The following is a 15035-nucleotide window of genomic DNA, read 5'->3' as shown; positions in this document are numbered from 1 at the left end:
CTATGAGAGATGGAGGCTCCAGGATTATGAGAGATTATATTCTATATATGGCAAGGAGATGGCACTGGCCAAATTCTGATAATAATTGGTGGGTAACTGGTTCCGGGTGGAGACTAATCACAATAGTCTGCGGTATTTCTTGGAGTGGAAGGAACTCAACGAGTGACAATAAAAGCGGGTCAGTAAGATCCAAGCTTATGACTTTGAGATAGAGTGTGTCAAGGGAGGCACAATGTAGTAGCTGATGCACTTTCCAGAGACCCCCAACACTCTCTCTCATGGATGTTGTGCGAGATTGGAAGGCACTGCTCCATGTAGAGTACTCTAAGAACCAACATGCGTGTGAGATTTTGGACGGGACCTTTGGAGATCACAGGTACATGGTCATGGATGACGTCATTTATTGCGAGAATCAGATTTATCTAGTTCCCAGTTCTCAACTGCGGGAGAAGATTTTAAAGGCAACACATGATACACCATTAGTAGGGCATCCAGGATTCCTAAAGACTTATAAGGTTGTTAGAGAGCATTTTACTTGAAGGGGCCTCAAGGAGGACGTGCTATGATATGTGTTAGTGCAGCACGTGCCAAAGGAATAAGATAGATCACACACACCCAATAGGATTACTTCATCCTCTACCTATTCTGGAGCAGAAATGGGAGAGTATCTCCATGGATTTCATCATAAGGCTTCCCTCTATTCAGGGACTAGATTGCATATATCGCTGGTGGACTGGTTGATGAAGTTTACCCTTTTCTTCACTATTCCAACCCGGTACTCAGCTTCATAGGCAACGAAGACGAAGCTGTTCTTTAGGGAGGTGTTCAGATTCCATGGTCTTCCCAAGACCATTGTTAATGACCGGGACAACAAATTCATGGGGGTTTTTGGCAGGAGCTCTTCATACTAGTGGGCACAAAACTCACTCTCAACACTAGCTACCACACCCTCAGACAAAAGGGCAGACAAAGAAAATGGTTGGAGGGCTACTTGAGGAATTATTTGCATGTCAGCAACCAGCGTGGGTGAAGTGGCTACATCTTGGGGAGTACTGCTACAACACCATCGATTATATGTCCATTGGTATGCCCCGTTTTCGGGATCTTTATGGTTATGATGCTTTATCTTTTGCTGACATGGTGTTTGGAGATAGTAGGGTCTTGGGGGCCAAAGATTGGATCCAAGAGAGCCAAGAGATACTCAAGGCTCTCAAGGACACTTTGCAGATCACCCAAAATAAGCATATGTTTTATGCAGATCACCACCGAGTTGAGAGGCAATTTGAGGTTGAGGACATGGTCTATTTGTGCCTAAAACCATACAAGCAATCAACTCTCAAGCATAAGGGGGCTAAAAAAACTCAAGCCTCGTTTCTATGGACCATACAGGGTGACTAGGCATGTAGGGGAGGTGGCATATGAGTTGGAGCTTCCAGCAGAAAGCAAAGTGCATAATGTGTTCCTTGTGTCTTGCCTGAAGAAGGGATTGGGACAATAGGTAACAACTTCAGTAGAGCTACCACCCTTGGATGAGGAGCGACATCTAGTACAGGTTCCTGAAGCCATTTTGGAAGTGAGAGAGAGGAAGCTCAGGAATAGGGTGATTAGGGAGTACCTGGTTAGATGGAGGGACTTGCCCGAGGACGATGCTACCTGGGAGGGTGAGCAGGTATTGCAGCACCCAACATTGCAGTTGCTTGAGGATAAGCAACTTTTGGCGAGGACTGTGATATCCCCAACTTGAATATTTTTGCTAAGTATAGCCCATTTTTGCTATTTGGGCATTGGAGGCACATTGTAGACTTTTTGGACTTAGAAGAAATGGGAAGAATCATGTTCACAGTGGAAGGTGGGGGCCACTAATGGAGACAGTTCGACCCGCAAGGGAAAGGAGGCGAGTTAGTGGATTGTGGGGGCCACCAAGGGGTTACGCATGGGCCTAGAGTACTTGAGGCAAAAGGGAGACATTTTGGAGCATATTTTCACTGTCTCACTTACACAATTTGACCTCTCTTCTTTTTAGCACAGGAGTTGGAGTGCTGTTCAACACATGAATTTTGGGTGACATTCCACCCTCATCTTTGGAGAACTTCAAGTGTCCCCCTAGTGAGAAATTTGATAGTCCACTTCCAAGCTCCTACAGGGCTTCAATTGCAGTAGAGTTCCATTTTTGCGCACTTCATGGGCGTGGAGGCAGTTCGTGTGGCACATTTTGGTTCAATTGTAGTGGGTTGGAGGAGCCGACTAATTGCAGGAGTATTTTCCTATTTGGTGCTCGAGTTTTGGTGGTTATTTTGCAGGGCTAGAGTGCAACAATTATGTGGGCTAAATTTATCTTCCTTTGGCAATGCGCAAGGGTTTTTTGGTAGAGTTTGTGTAGGTGTAGGAGAAGAAGAGATTTGAAGGAGCCAAGGGTTGAAAAAGGTTGGGTGTCTAGAGGATATTCTACACGGAGCGTGGAGAATTCGTTTAGGGGTTGATTTGGGGCTTTAGCAACAAATTTCTTATCAGTAGTTTGTACAACTAGCCAAAAAGGCACTTGCACCTCTTGGAGGGCTTTCCTGTCACTCAGAACTAGCCTAACACTTTCTGGGTTGTTGCGGGTATTTGGTGGAGGGCTTGTAGTTGAAGTTTCAAATTTTTTTTAGTGTACAGGGAAGAATCTTCAGTTTCAGTTGGCAGCCAACAACAAAATTTTTGGGTAGTGCACATTTCTAGTTTGGAGCCATTTCAGCATTTGGGTCAGCGAGATTCCACCTTGGTTTTGCATAGCTTGCTTAGCAAGCCTAAGTTCTATCATTCCTACCCATTTTTGTGTACTCAGATTCCCATAATTAATAAAATGGCTCAATTGTTTAACTATTTTTCCTTGGTGTTATGATTTTGTCTGCATGGTTTAAAATCGTGTGTTGTTCCTAGTTCCTAGTTCTGTTATTCATCGTTAATTTCCTAGTAGGAATATTACAGTGTGCAAAGACAAGCATCTTCTGCCTTTAATCATAAAAAAATTTGGCCTATGATTTGGTTGTCTGAATGTCTCGGCTTTGTGATCATTCTTTGAGACCTCTTAGTCTTCCTGAGGTCTCTCAGCCCCCTATAACTATCCCTAACGTAACTTTGGCCTCTGTACTATCATCTTAGGCCTTTCAATACTCTATAAGTTCAGACTGAGGTCTAGAGCTTAAGCTTCGACCCTCCTACAACTATTAACAAAGTTTCGTCTACAAACTTCAAAAAATGATCTTAGGTGCTTCAATTCTCTATAGAACAAGGTCTCAGGTTTTTCTAGGGTTTCTAGTCAAACCACAAAAGACAAACAAACAACAAACCTCAAGTCTCTTTGGCTATTCTTTAACCAAAACTCTGATACGATGTTGAGTTTTCCAGAGTTCCTTAACTGATAATTACTTCCAATGATACTTAAACAAATTCAACTTATGCCACATTCATCATTAAGTAATTATACAAGAAAATCTTCAACAATAAAACAATAATGGCAATAGAGATAGCCAATCACAAGGGACACAAAATTTATCTTGGGAAAACACCAAACTAGGGGAAAACCCAACAACCTTTTCTTAGAGAAATTTGTTCAATTCAACAAGGAATACAATTTGAACTTTTCCAGTCAAATCAAGTCAAACTGACTAGTAACCAAACCCAATTCAAACTTGGTGAAACTGCCCATGAATAGCCTCATAAATTTTCAGTCAGCCTCACTGAATTCGATCTGCCTTACGAGAATTGGTATGCCCTAGATTTCGTCCCTTCTGCCTCTTCGTCATGATTAGCCTCAGACTCCATCCTTGTTTAGATTCAAATTGTGCCTCAGAAGATCTGAATTTAGTCTCAGATGTGATTAGAATTCTCGCCCAAAAGAGGACGAATGGCCCTTTTATAGTGGCCAAATGTTCCCAAGTGCTGTGATTGTTGGGTTGAGCCGACATGAACAGGTTGGGGCGACTTTACATTTGGAGGCAAAATTCGAAATTAAAAATTCAATATATTTTTTTTTTGAAATATAATTCGTATTTGTCATTTCCTACTATTTGGAGGGCTAAGACAAATTATGAAGGCCGACCTTAGCTATAAAAATCCAACATTTCCATCATGAAGAATGATGTGTGGGATATTGTGCTGAGGCTAGAGGGGAAATTGATGGTTAGTTTGAAATGGATCTTTAGGATCAAGCATGCTACAAATGGCAGTGTTGAGAAGCATAAGGCTAGGTTCATGGCAAGAGGATTCTCCTAGAAAAAGGTAGTGGACTACGAGGAGACATTTGCTCCAGTTACTAGGTGCACGTCTATCATGGTTGTTATATCTATTTCCATTAGAGGTAGGGTGGAAGATATATCAGATGGATGGAAGACAACCTTCCTCAATGGAGCTATTGAGGAGGAGGTGTACATTAAGAAACCGTAGGGTTTGGAGGTGCATGGGAGAGAGTCTCATGTATGCAGGTTGAAGAAGGCACTATATGGACTCAAGAAAGCACCAAGAGCATGGTACTCAAGGATTGATGGGTATCTACTAGGTATGGGCTTCACCAAGAGTGAGGCGAATGCCAACTTGTATTACACACTTGTTGGAGATGATCCACTCATCTTGGTGTTGTATGTTGATGACATATTTCTCACAGGGTTAGAGAAGCTTGTAGAGATGTGCAAGGGAGATCTTACTTTGGAGTTTGAAATGAAGGACATCAACATGATACACTACTTTTTGGGTTTGGAGGTGTGGTAGTAGACATGTGAGATTTTCCTTGGACAAGGAAAATATGTAGTTGATATTTTGAGGATATTAAAAATGGTGGATTGCAGGCCTATGTCTACACCTATGATCACCAATTTGAGGAAGCTAAATGATTCAGAATTAGAGTTGCTGGATTCCACTTTGTACAGGCAGTTGATAGGTTCCTTGATGTATCTGGTCAACACCAAGCCTGATATATGCTTTGTTGTGAATACCCTGAGCCAGTTTATGGTGGTCTCAAGGAGGGTGCATTGGGTGGCAACAAATCATGTGCTCAGGTATCCCCAAGGTACAATGGAGTATGGCATGAGATATGTAAGGAGTGGTGGAGTGCAATTGTAGGGCTATACAAACTCAGAATGTGTTGAAGTGCAATGGACAGGAAGTGCACCTCAGTGTGCTTCTTCAGTTTGGCATCAATAGCAATTTCATGGTTTAGCAGAAAGTAGAGTTCAGCAAAGGCCAAGTACATGGCAGCATGTTTGGCAAGTTGTGAGGCTATTTGTATAGAGCTATTTGGTTTGCTTTGTTTTGTGATTGATTTTCTAGTAAATTTCCATTGAAAATTATTTAAGTTTAGTGCTAGTGTATTTTTTATTTGGTAGTTTTCAGAAAAATTAATTTGCTGGGTACAAAATAAATTGTTAAGAATAATAAATTAAATTTGGTATTGAAAATTAATAGATACTTGTTTCTTCTTGACTTTGACAATTCTTTTTTTCTTCTTTCAATCTCTTGATGTCATCCATTAATTTTGTATTATGTTTTTGTAATCTACATATTTCTTCATCTTTCATTCTCAATTCTTCCTTTGAATTATCCATTTTCCAATTCCCCTTGCAACTCTTTCCCTCCTTTAGTTATTGAATCTCCCTAATGAGTGCTTCATTAAGATTCTGTATTTTATATAACTCATCACCCTTATTCTTGATCTCTTCTTTAGCTTGGTTGAACTCATCTTAAATTTTATGCATCACTTCCTTTTTTGAATCTGAAGCACTCAGACTCTTTAATTAACAAAAAACATGAACATATATATTGATTATTGAATGATGCTACAAATGTGGGAGGCCCTTGACTTAAATACAACCTTGGGTGCCTCTTGATGAATGGGCATTGTTGGGCTTCAAATATGCCCATTTTTTCCACTGTACAATTCCACTATTCATAACCTAAATTCCTATATTTTTAACTCATTTCATACCATAATTCCACAACTTGCCGCCAATTCATATCTTACACTTCGTGGTTGATTATCATTAGTTTTCTTAAATTTTAAATGATTAGAGATGACTTTGCTATGATTTGCTAATGATGGTTTGCCAAGTTTATTTACTGTAGGGATTCATTGCCAAAATTCTTCATAAGTCAATTAAACTAGTTGCTACAGGTTAAGTACAGAATGGATGTAGATTAAAATCTCAATTTGTGATCAAATGAAGAAGAATCTTGTGATTCTAAGACATGGAGCTTGTTCAAAGTACCCTCATTCAGGTAACCCAGAAACCGTTTGTCAAAATTCGTCATCATGAAGAAGTTATGGTTAGCGCAATTTTTAAGTACAAAATCAGTGCCGAAATTCTGAAGTTAAGTACAGAATCATTGGGTTTGACGGTTTCAGGTCAGCCACGGTTCCATATATTTCGGGTTGAAGATTTATTTTGTTTCTTTTTCAAGCTATATGGAGTTGCAATCAGATATTCTATATCTCAATCATGCTATGCATGGATCATGAGATTTCCCAAGACAAATTTGCCATAACCAATTCCAAAAACATCATTTGAAATGTATTTTTGTAATTTTGTTGGCATTTGGCTAAGATCAGATCCTTGAGTTTTGGATCTCAAATTGTGAAAGCATAGTATATAGAGGGAGAGTTACACAGAAGAGTTGCAGGTTACACATAGAGGAGCTACGTAGGAGAGGAAGCACAACTACAAGGCTGTTGTATATTAAAATTTTGTTTTTGGATGAATAAAGGATGATGAAGTTGCTGTAGCTTTGGTGTCCATTTTGTGAATTGAGCTTTGACCTGCAGCACATGGAAAGGAAAGGCCACCTGAACCCATCGTGTTTGCAGGGTTAACATAGATTATGTAAGTGTGAATTTTAGTGTTTATTTCCTTTTTATATTTAATTTCTTGCAAATGGTTTGAATTAGATTTAATTGTTTTGTCAATTTATTTCTGCATTTTAGATTATGTAATTGCTTCCTGATTTATGGTGTGATCTCGAGAATAGTTTTAGGAAGTGTGTTTTGTTTCAGTCAATAGATTTATATTTCATTTCCAAGTTGTTTGCTAAATAGTTTTCAGAATTCCAGCACTTCAATTCATATTCTAGATTCATTTATGTTTTGTAGATATGAGTAGAGGGCAGCGAGTGCATTGCTATTGGTTTCACTTTGCAGGTTGTGGAGTAAGCACTCGACTATATTTTGTACTCAGCCGCATTCTGCACTCAGTCGCATTCTGTACTCAACCGCATTCTGTACTTAGGCCACGTTCTATACTTAGCTGCGTTCTGTGCTCAGAATTTTTCTGATTTAGTTAATTAGCAAAATCTAGTTTGGAAGCGTGAGTTGTGTGATTTCAATAGGGTAATTATCATAGTTAATCATTTGTTTATTTTGCAGTTTATGGAATTATAGACTGTTTGTTAACAAATTGCGTTGTGTGAACAATTAGCTTTAGGCATAAATTTTATCTTTTACATGTTGAGTTGTTTTGAATCAAGTAGCACTCATTTGAATAGATCATTCATTATTTTCCCTGATTTCTCAGTAAGTTTTAATTAATTCATTATTTGATTAGAGTTATTCCTTTGCTTATCAATAGATTAGTTTCAAACTAGGAATAGAAATTTCGTACTTAATTTAGGAACAAATTTCAGATTTCATGATGATAGTTTAGGTTAGATGCTCTGATCCTGCGTTACCTGCGCTTGTGCCTCGAAGCTTACGAGCCCTGGATTGATAATTTAATGTTGGAATTATAACACATATAATTTCCCCAACATTTTTGGCGTCGTTGTCGGGGAGGTGCTAAAGGGATTAGAGCATAGTTTCTTTCACAAGTTTTCGGTGTGATATTAGTTGCAGGGCAACTAGAGGGCGGAGAGTGTACGGTAAGACATGAGTGAAGAGCCACGCATCCACTATGGTGGGGTTGCTCCAAAGTTTGGTTGTCCAAGTAAGCAAGTTTGGTGAGTTTTATTGTAATTAGTTTTAATTCATTTAGATTAAAAATTCAAGCTCTTTAAAGATAAAACATTTTTGGGGTGCTGTAAGAACCCCTAGGTACTAATCCATGTTGTGAGATAGGGATCATCAACCAGTAGGAGAAATTCAAAGAACGATTGAGAGCTTGAAGAATGTCCCTCGAAGTACTTTCTCAAATCCTAACAGTAGTTGGGATATCTGCCTCTCAGGAAGAGTTCATCCTAACCACATTTAGGAAATTATCTATCTCTCCACAACCAGAAAAGGATTTGGAAGTTTCCCTTGATTCCTCTTGGCTATCTACCAAGGAGATCGGGAACTCATGTACCAAATCCAATGGGGAGCATCTAGCTGAACCTGAAGGAAACTAACATACATAAAATAAACTCAATAAAATAAACACTCAGAAATATAGAAATCAAACATGGCGGAAAAGGCCTCAGCCTTACAACATTCCTCACATTCTCATTATTAATCAATCCCAATGTACAAAGAATTATAATAGTACAAATGGTCTCAAGATAGTACGTCTATCTTGGACACTATGGTTGAGAAATTTTCTCAACAAAACACTAATCTAAGAGATCTAGTTGGAGAGAATCTCTCATCCTAACTAAACTCCCTAGTTTGAAGAACTAACTCCTAATTCTCAAGATTTGATTTATTTAATTAAAATTTTGGATTTAAAATTGTTTTGTTATGAGAGTGAGGTTAACATTCCCCCCCTCAATGATAAATCCAAAATAAGAACAAGGAACTCTCTTCCAAGTTCTCAAGTTGATCCTCAAAAAACATTTGCCTGAAAACTGCCAAAGCTGGATGCTGAAAAAACTCAAATCTGAAGAGAACATGAATCAGATGCATGTCTGATTCATCTCTGAATGTCGCTTGACAACTCCATCACGTGCCAAGCTGCAAAAGGATCCATCTGTCCTTTGCTTGCAATCAACATCCTTTGTCCACTAACAAAATATAGAGAACGCCCACTGGTTGATGACGTTGAAAGGCAACTCACTGTTGCTTTTGCTGTGTTTGAAAACTGCTCACGGCTGACTTTGCTGTCGATCGCCCACTGGCGAATTTATTGATGCTCACTTGCTGATGAAAATTCCAACTGGCTGCTTCACTGATGTTGTCGAGACTTTTTGTCTGACAACCACTGTTAATTTCATTGACATTTCCCCCCTTTGTCAGCTGAAAGGAGAGACAATTATTTTCACTTGATTTCTGAACTCCCCCCTTTAGGTGTAGGAGTGTTTCACTGGTGTACTCCCCCGTTCAACTGCGCGAGAGTACCATCTTCATTTTTACTGTTGGCTGCATTATGTGTGAGTGAATTCGATTGTAAAACTTATACAATCTTCTGATCGTGGATGACCATTCCTAGGGATCAATCCATGAATAATCGATCTTCAATCTGTTTGATTGTTGTTGTTTGCTGCATTGTGTTGATGAATGATTTGACTTGCCACAATGGTGACAAGGATGGAGATCAAAACACTGATCTTCTAGATGACCAGTTCTTCGACAATGAAGGCATTTTGGTTTGGCTGCAACTTCAGTTTGTGTTTATTTCTGTTTGTCTGCAACTTTCTCATGGCTCTTTGATATTATTTGATCAAGAAACCCTGCACTGATGAACTTGATCGACTTAGAATAACCGGGGATATGCAAGTTGTTTTCATCTTTGTCATATCCTAAGCTTCGTCGATTTCTGTTACTTTGGATTTCTTCCCATGGCTTGATGATTGGTTTGGAAGAAAGTTGAACTGGATCAGGGACCACTTGAATTTGGTTGGATCAGTGACTTGGAATCAACATCGGTATCTTCATTTGTACGGATGAAAGACTTGGAAACAACACTCTTTTGTTGCAACTCATCTCTTTAAAGTTGCGACTCCAGTTGAAGAAACTCGATCATTTCATGTGCATGTTGAAGATGCACTTGGATATCAGCAAGAGTTGTTTTGCTGATGTTCACCATGTCACCAGCTGATGATAAAATCAAATTGTTAAGAATTTGGGACAGTTGAATGTGTGTCGCCATGTTAGCTTGCTCACTTTGAATTCAGGCTCTCTTATACTGTTGCTGATTGCTGATGCTTTAAACACTTGCTAGAGTTTTATAACTTGGTTGCTTGAACTCTTGATTTCACGCTCGCTTGATGACGATTGCTTTGCTTGAATGCTTCACTGACACTTTGTGAATGCTTCAATCAAATTCACACTGGCTCGTTTGTTGTAGATGTCGTGCTTTGTACTTTCGTACTTGATTTTGACATGCTCACTTGCTTTGTTGTTTGAATGACACGCTCCCTTGATTTATTGCTTATTGTACTTGTGTTAAACACTTGCCTGATTTAATGCTCACTTGAGAAATAGAATACTAAAATTCACACTCGTTTGATGATGATTGCTTGCTCGATGGCTTGCTTGAACTTGCTTGATTGATTACTGACACTTTGTGCTTTTTTTGAATGTACTCACTGAATGTGCTGATTTTAAAAAAGGAAGGGTGTCGAACACTGTCAAAAATGCACCCAAGAGACAAATGACAAGTTCAATCTTGATGACTTAGTTGAAGACTTACTTGACTTAATGTATTCACCTTAACAATTCAAATTAGGGTGTCGGTTACAATCGAGAATGCACCCGTACAATTCAGTTAAAAAATGTTTATCTGCAAGTGATACAAAAAGTGTTGATGATGTTGATGTCATATTGGCTTGAAATACTTGATTTTGTAGCGTCCTTAACTTGATTGCTTTGATTACATAATGTGAAATGTGCTTGCTTGGAAGATCATCTTATCAAGTTGATGATGTGACGCTTTGTGCTTGTGTACTTAAGCTTGATTACAGGAGCTTGATTAAGCGTTCTTATACTTAAACTTGCTTATGTGCATGTAATTGTTTAAGCATAATATACAGTGTTTTGATAATCTGAACACAAGTCATGCACACACATTCATTACACATAGTGTATCTAAGATCCCCATATTCAATTTTGGGCGGATCTAGGACACAAGCACCACAAAAAAAATATATGTTTTATTAAATAGTGAATTACATCAACCTTCACTTTCACAACATCATGAATGAAATTTCTCCAACAATGAGAATGCCAAGCTCACAGCCCCTTGAAGCAACTTGTCTTCAAAAATAAAAGTACACTCTACTAAAAAACTTTCTTGAAAATACAACAATGAGCTTCTCTTTTAAAAATCTTCACTTATCACTCCAAAAATTTAAAATATGCACCTTAGGACTCCACAAAATCACTTATGACTCTCTTCTTAATTCACATGCTTTTACTGTTCTGGAACAACTGTTACACAATGGTGGTTGTTACATTCTGTTGGTCGGCATTTGTAATCTTTGTGCAGAATTGGAGAATTCTTACCTAAATGTTCTATTAAAATTCACATTTTCTCTTCCCTGAGGTTTTCATATACTAAATTTCCATCCATCTTTGCGCAAATCAGACAAAAAACCTCAAATTTTTGCATCAATCACAGAACAGTGCTGCTCCAATTCTTACTGAATTAGATAACATTCAACATACTATCTTCAGTCCATGATCTGTTGAGAGATGTATCTTCAAAATAAACAAAAGCTACTGTACTTTGGCAATAAGAATTAACAATTGCAGCCCATACCTCATTAGTTGGTGACAACCTTCATATCTCTTGTGACAAGTATAAGATTTGACTGTTTCTTGCAGTGAGGTTGGCCTAATTTCTTTTGATCTGGAGCTGTAGGTAGTGATACATATGCAAGCCTCAGAACTTCTTCAACGTTCAGGTCTGCATTGAGATGCTACTGGAGGTAACACTGTAACTTTCAACAGCGTAATGCTACTCCAGGTCAATAAGATCACTGCTAAAAACCAACTATTTAATCCGCAAGTAATCTGCTTTTATGCCCAGAATGCAGGCCTTATCTCGCTGGTTCTTGTTGTAATTTTGCCACATGAATAGGAAGTAATAATGGGCAGCACAGAGGAGGAGGAGGCCGCATCGTCTTCTTCTTGCACGATGGATAAGTTTGAAGGTCTAACATTGAAAGAGGGGGAGAGGATCGTGGCGCCAACAAGGAGGCCTGATGGCACCCTTCGCAAACCCATTTGCATAAGAGCGGGCTATGTCCCTTAGGAAGAAGTCGCCATTTATTAGTCTAAAGGCGCTCTTTTGAGAAGAGGAATGCCCGAAGTCCCGCCAGGGTATGACCCGCTTGTGGAGTCCAAACCAAAGACCAAGTATGCAAAAAGGAACGAAAGGAGAAAGGAGAAGAAGCAACAGGCTACTCTTGTTTCATCAACATCTGAAAAAGGTCAAGCTTTCAAGAACACAGTGAACGGACAAGCACCAACAACTGAAAATAGGGAAAATAAAGATCTGGACGTGGAGGCTGTAGCTCAGCAGATGGGCTCATTAACTGTTACCACAAATGTTTCTGTTTCTGCCTCTTCAGAGGAGGCAAGTCCCGATAGAATTGATCTAGATAAACACATTAGAGCATTGAAGAAGAAGATTCGTCTGACAGAGTCACAACAAGCATCTATGGCTGGTGAAGGAACACTGAATCCCGAGCAAAGAGAAAAGTTGGCTAAATTGGATATGTGGCAAAAAGAATTGAAGAACCTCGAGGAGAAAAGAATGGCGTTGAGGTCTTAAGAATTAGTTTATGGCATTCACTTGTTTGGATTTGGTTTTCATAACTTCACTACAGCTGAAATATGTAATACTCTGCTCTGTCACGAAGTATTGAACAACAACTTTAGTGGGATGGAGACAAGGCAGTCCGTTGGTAAAAACCGATGATTGGTGTTTGCGACGCAAAAGTATTCTCCAAACCATGCTTGTTTGAAAAATTCTGCCTCGAACTCTCCAAGTTGAGCACAAAAATGCTCCATTGTAGATTCCGCCTCCCCGAAACCAAACAAATTTCAAAGCTAGCGCTCTCTTTCTCCAGGTGGCCTTGCTAACACGCATCAGCCACACAAGCGCATAGGTCTTTCATAACTTCCTAGCTTCGCTGACAGAGGATGTTGATTTCTACAACAGCTACACCTTCCAGCTCGCAGATCTCAAGATTGGGCAGCAAACATCCTCCAGCTTGCAAATCGACTTTCCAGAAGCCCATACGAGCCGAAAGCCACCAAATCGGCAACCTCAACCAATATTCATTGCAGCTTACGGTGCAACACCACTCAGCAGGGATGCCACTTCGAATGCAGAGGCAGTCTCCAAAAAACGCCTTTCGAGATCTTCACAAACGCTTCAACTCACTATCGCTCAAGAGAAACGTTGTCTGTGAGAGAGCCTCCACGCTTCTGATGATCGTGCTGCTTCAATACCGTTATGCAGGATGGAAATTGTTGACGTGCACCCATACATTGAATCCTTCACAGTCTTTCACGGAGAGAAAAAACAAAAAAAACCAGCGTTTCTTTAATCTTTTTTTGATTGGAGATCCGATCTGGATCTACACATCCTCCAAATTCATGGCATTCATATTCACATATTTAGATCATAGTTCAAATTCATGGTTTCTCATGGAACACTACCATGGAAAAATCAGGCCCTAAGAATTATAGTGCTTCGATACCACATGAAGGAAACTAACACACATAAAATAAACTCAATAAAATAAACACTCAGAAATATAGAAACCAGACATGGTGGAAAAGGCCTCAGCCTTACAACATTCCTCACATTCTCATTATTAATCAATCCAATGTACAAAGAATGATAATAGTACAAATAAATACATGAGGAAGTTGGTCTCAAGATAGTACGTCTATCTTGGACACTATGGTTGAGAAATTTTCTCAACAAAACACTAATCTAGGAGAACTAGTTGGAGAGAATCTCTCATCCTAACTAAACTCCCTAGTTTGAGGAACTAACTCCTAATTCTCAAGATTTGATTTATTTAATTATAATTTCGGATTTATAATTGTTTTATTATGAGAGTAAGGCTAACAGAACCTGAGATCAAAGAACTTTCACCATGCCTAACAACAAGCCTTGTATGCATTCTTGAGACCAATTATCCAAGTTTGCCTGGCATGACCGATGAGGACTTTCATAGTGGTGGTCCAAATGAAGAAGTGTGCCAATACCACCAGGATTATATCGAGCATTGGTTCCAAATCACAATCCAGTCAAAGTACCACTCTCATCTTCAAATACTCTTTGTCTCACATCTTTCAAAACTGCTGATTTTCCATGCTCATGTACGTTCTAAAGTTTATATGTTAAATCTGGGCATGAATATATCTTTGTACCTGATCCGCACATGGCTTCATTGGAAGTTCTCCTTCACTTGGAGGACGTCTTTTCTCCAGTAGAGTAGGAAAGTTAGTATTGTAATAAATAAATAAATGAAAATAGTAAAGAAAAAAATAAGTCCTTTTGTGAAAACCAGCTTGTTTGGTGCAACTGGACAGGGACTTTTCTTGAAAACCAGGTAACTGGCGGGCAAAGTTCCCAATAAAGTTTGTAAAGTTTTATGAGTTCTTCAAATCATGTATCTTTCAAGTAATTATGCTTTTACTTGAGTTGGTTGATGTGGGATCCCGTAAAGCCCATCTGCCAACAAGCCTTGTCCCATCGACATCAACATATTATCTAGGATCAAGGTTAGGGTTAGATAAGGTACCTGGGAGCTTGCATGCCTTAATGGCAGGTGTCCTTGTCATCTACTAAGGAAATACATCAATGTTTCTTGGTGGATGAATTCTGCAATCCATTCGACTTTGACAAATCTATTCATGGCTAGTAGAATGTACTTAGTGCCTTGATTCCCATTGACATCACAGATGGGATATCTTGCATTGGTTAACGACCTCCTCAATGGTTGGTAATCCAATGATTCTTGCTTATGTTCGACATCGACACCATTTATTCAGATATGCAAGATTGCACATGGGTGTGTAGTGTTTGAAGACTATATGGTTTCGTGATCTCAACATAGATTTGCAGCAGTTTGGATCTTTGTATCAACAATTCCAGCAGTATATTTATTTCAGTAAAGGCTGCCATATAGCAGCCCGA

At 39.1% G+C, this 15035-nt stretch overlaps 1 protein-coding gene and 1 pseudogene across 1 annotated transcript in view; both read left to right on the top strand.

The window, feature by feature from the left end:
• The window catches only part of LOC149218121 (Transducin/WD40 repeat-like superfamily protein), a 191028-nt gene that overhangs the window by 96528 nt on the left and 79465 nt on the right, over positions 1 to 15035 (top strand). The window lies entirely within an intron of this gene.
• LOC149218122 (partner of Y14 and mago pseudogene) lies at positions 11959 to 12650 on the top strand (annotated as a pseudogene).

The sequence above is a fragment of the Pinus tabuliformis genome, chromosome Q (genome assembly GCF_031772625.1).
Source record: "Pinus tabuliformis cultivar Carrire ecotype Pingquan chromosome Q, CPIR1, whole genome shotgun sequence".
In the NCBI taxonomy this organism is placed as follows: Eukaryota; Viridiplantae; Streptophyta; class Pinopsida; order Pinales; family Pinaceae; genus Pinus; species Pinus tabuliformis.
Note: the sequence above shows the minus strand (reverse complement) of the source record. Positions and strands in the feature narration are given on the sequence as shown.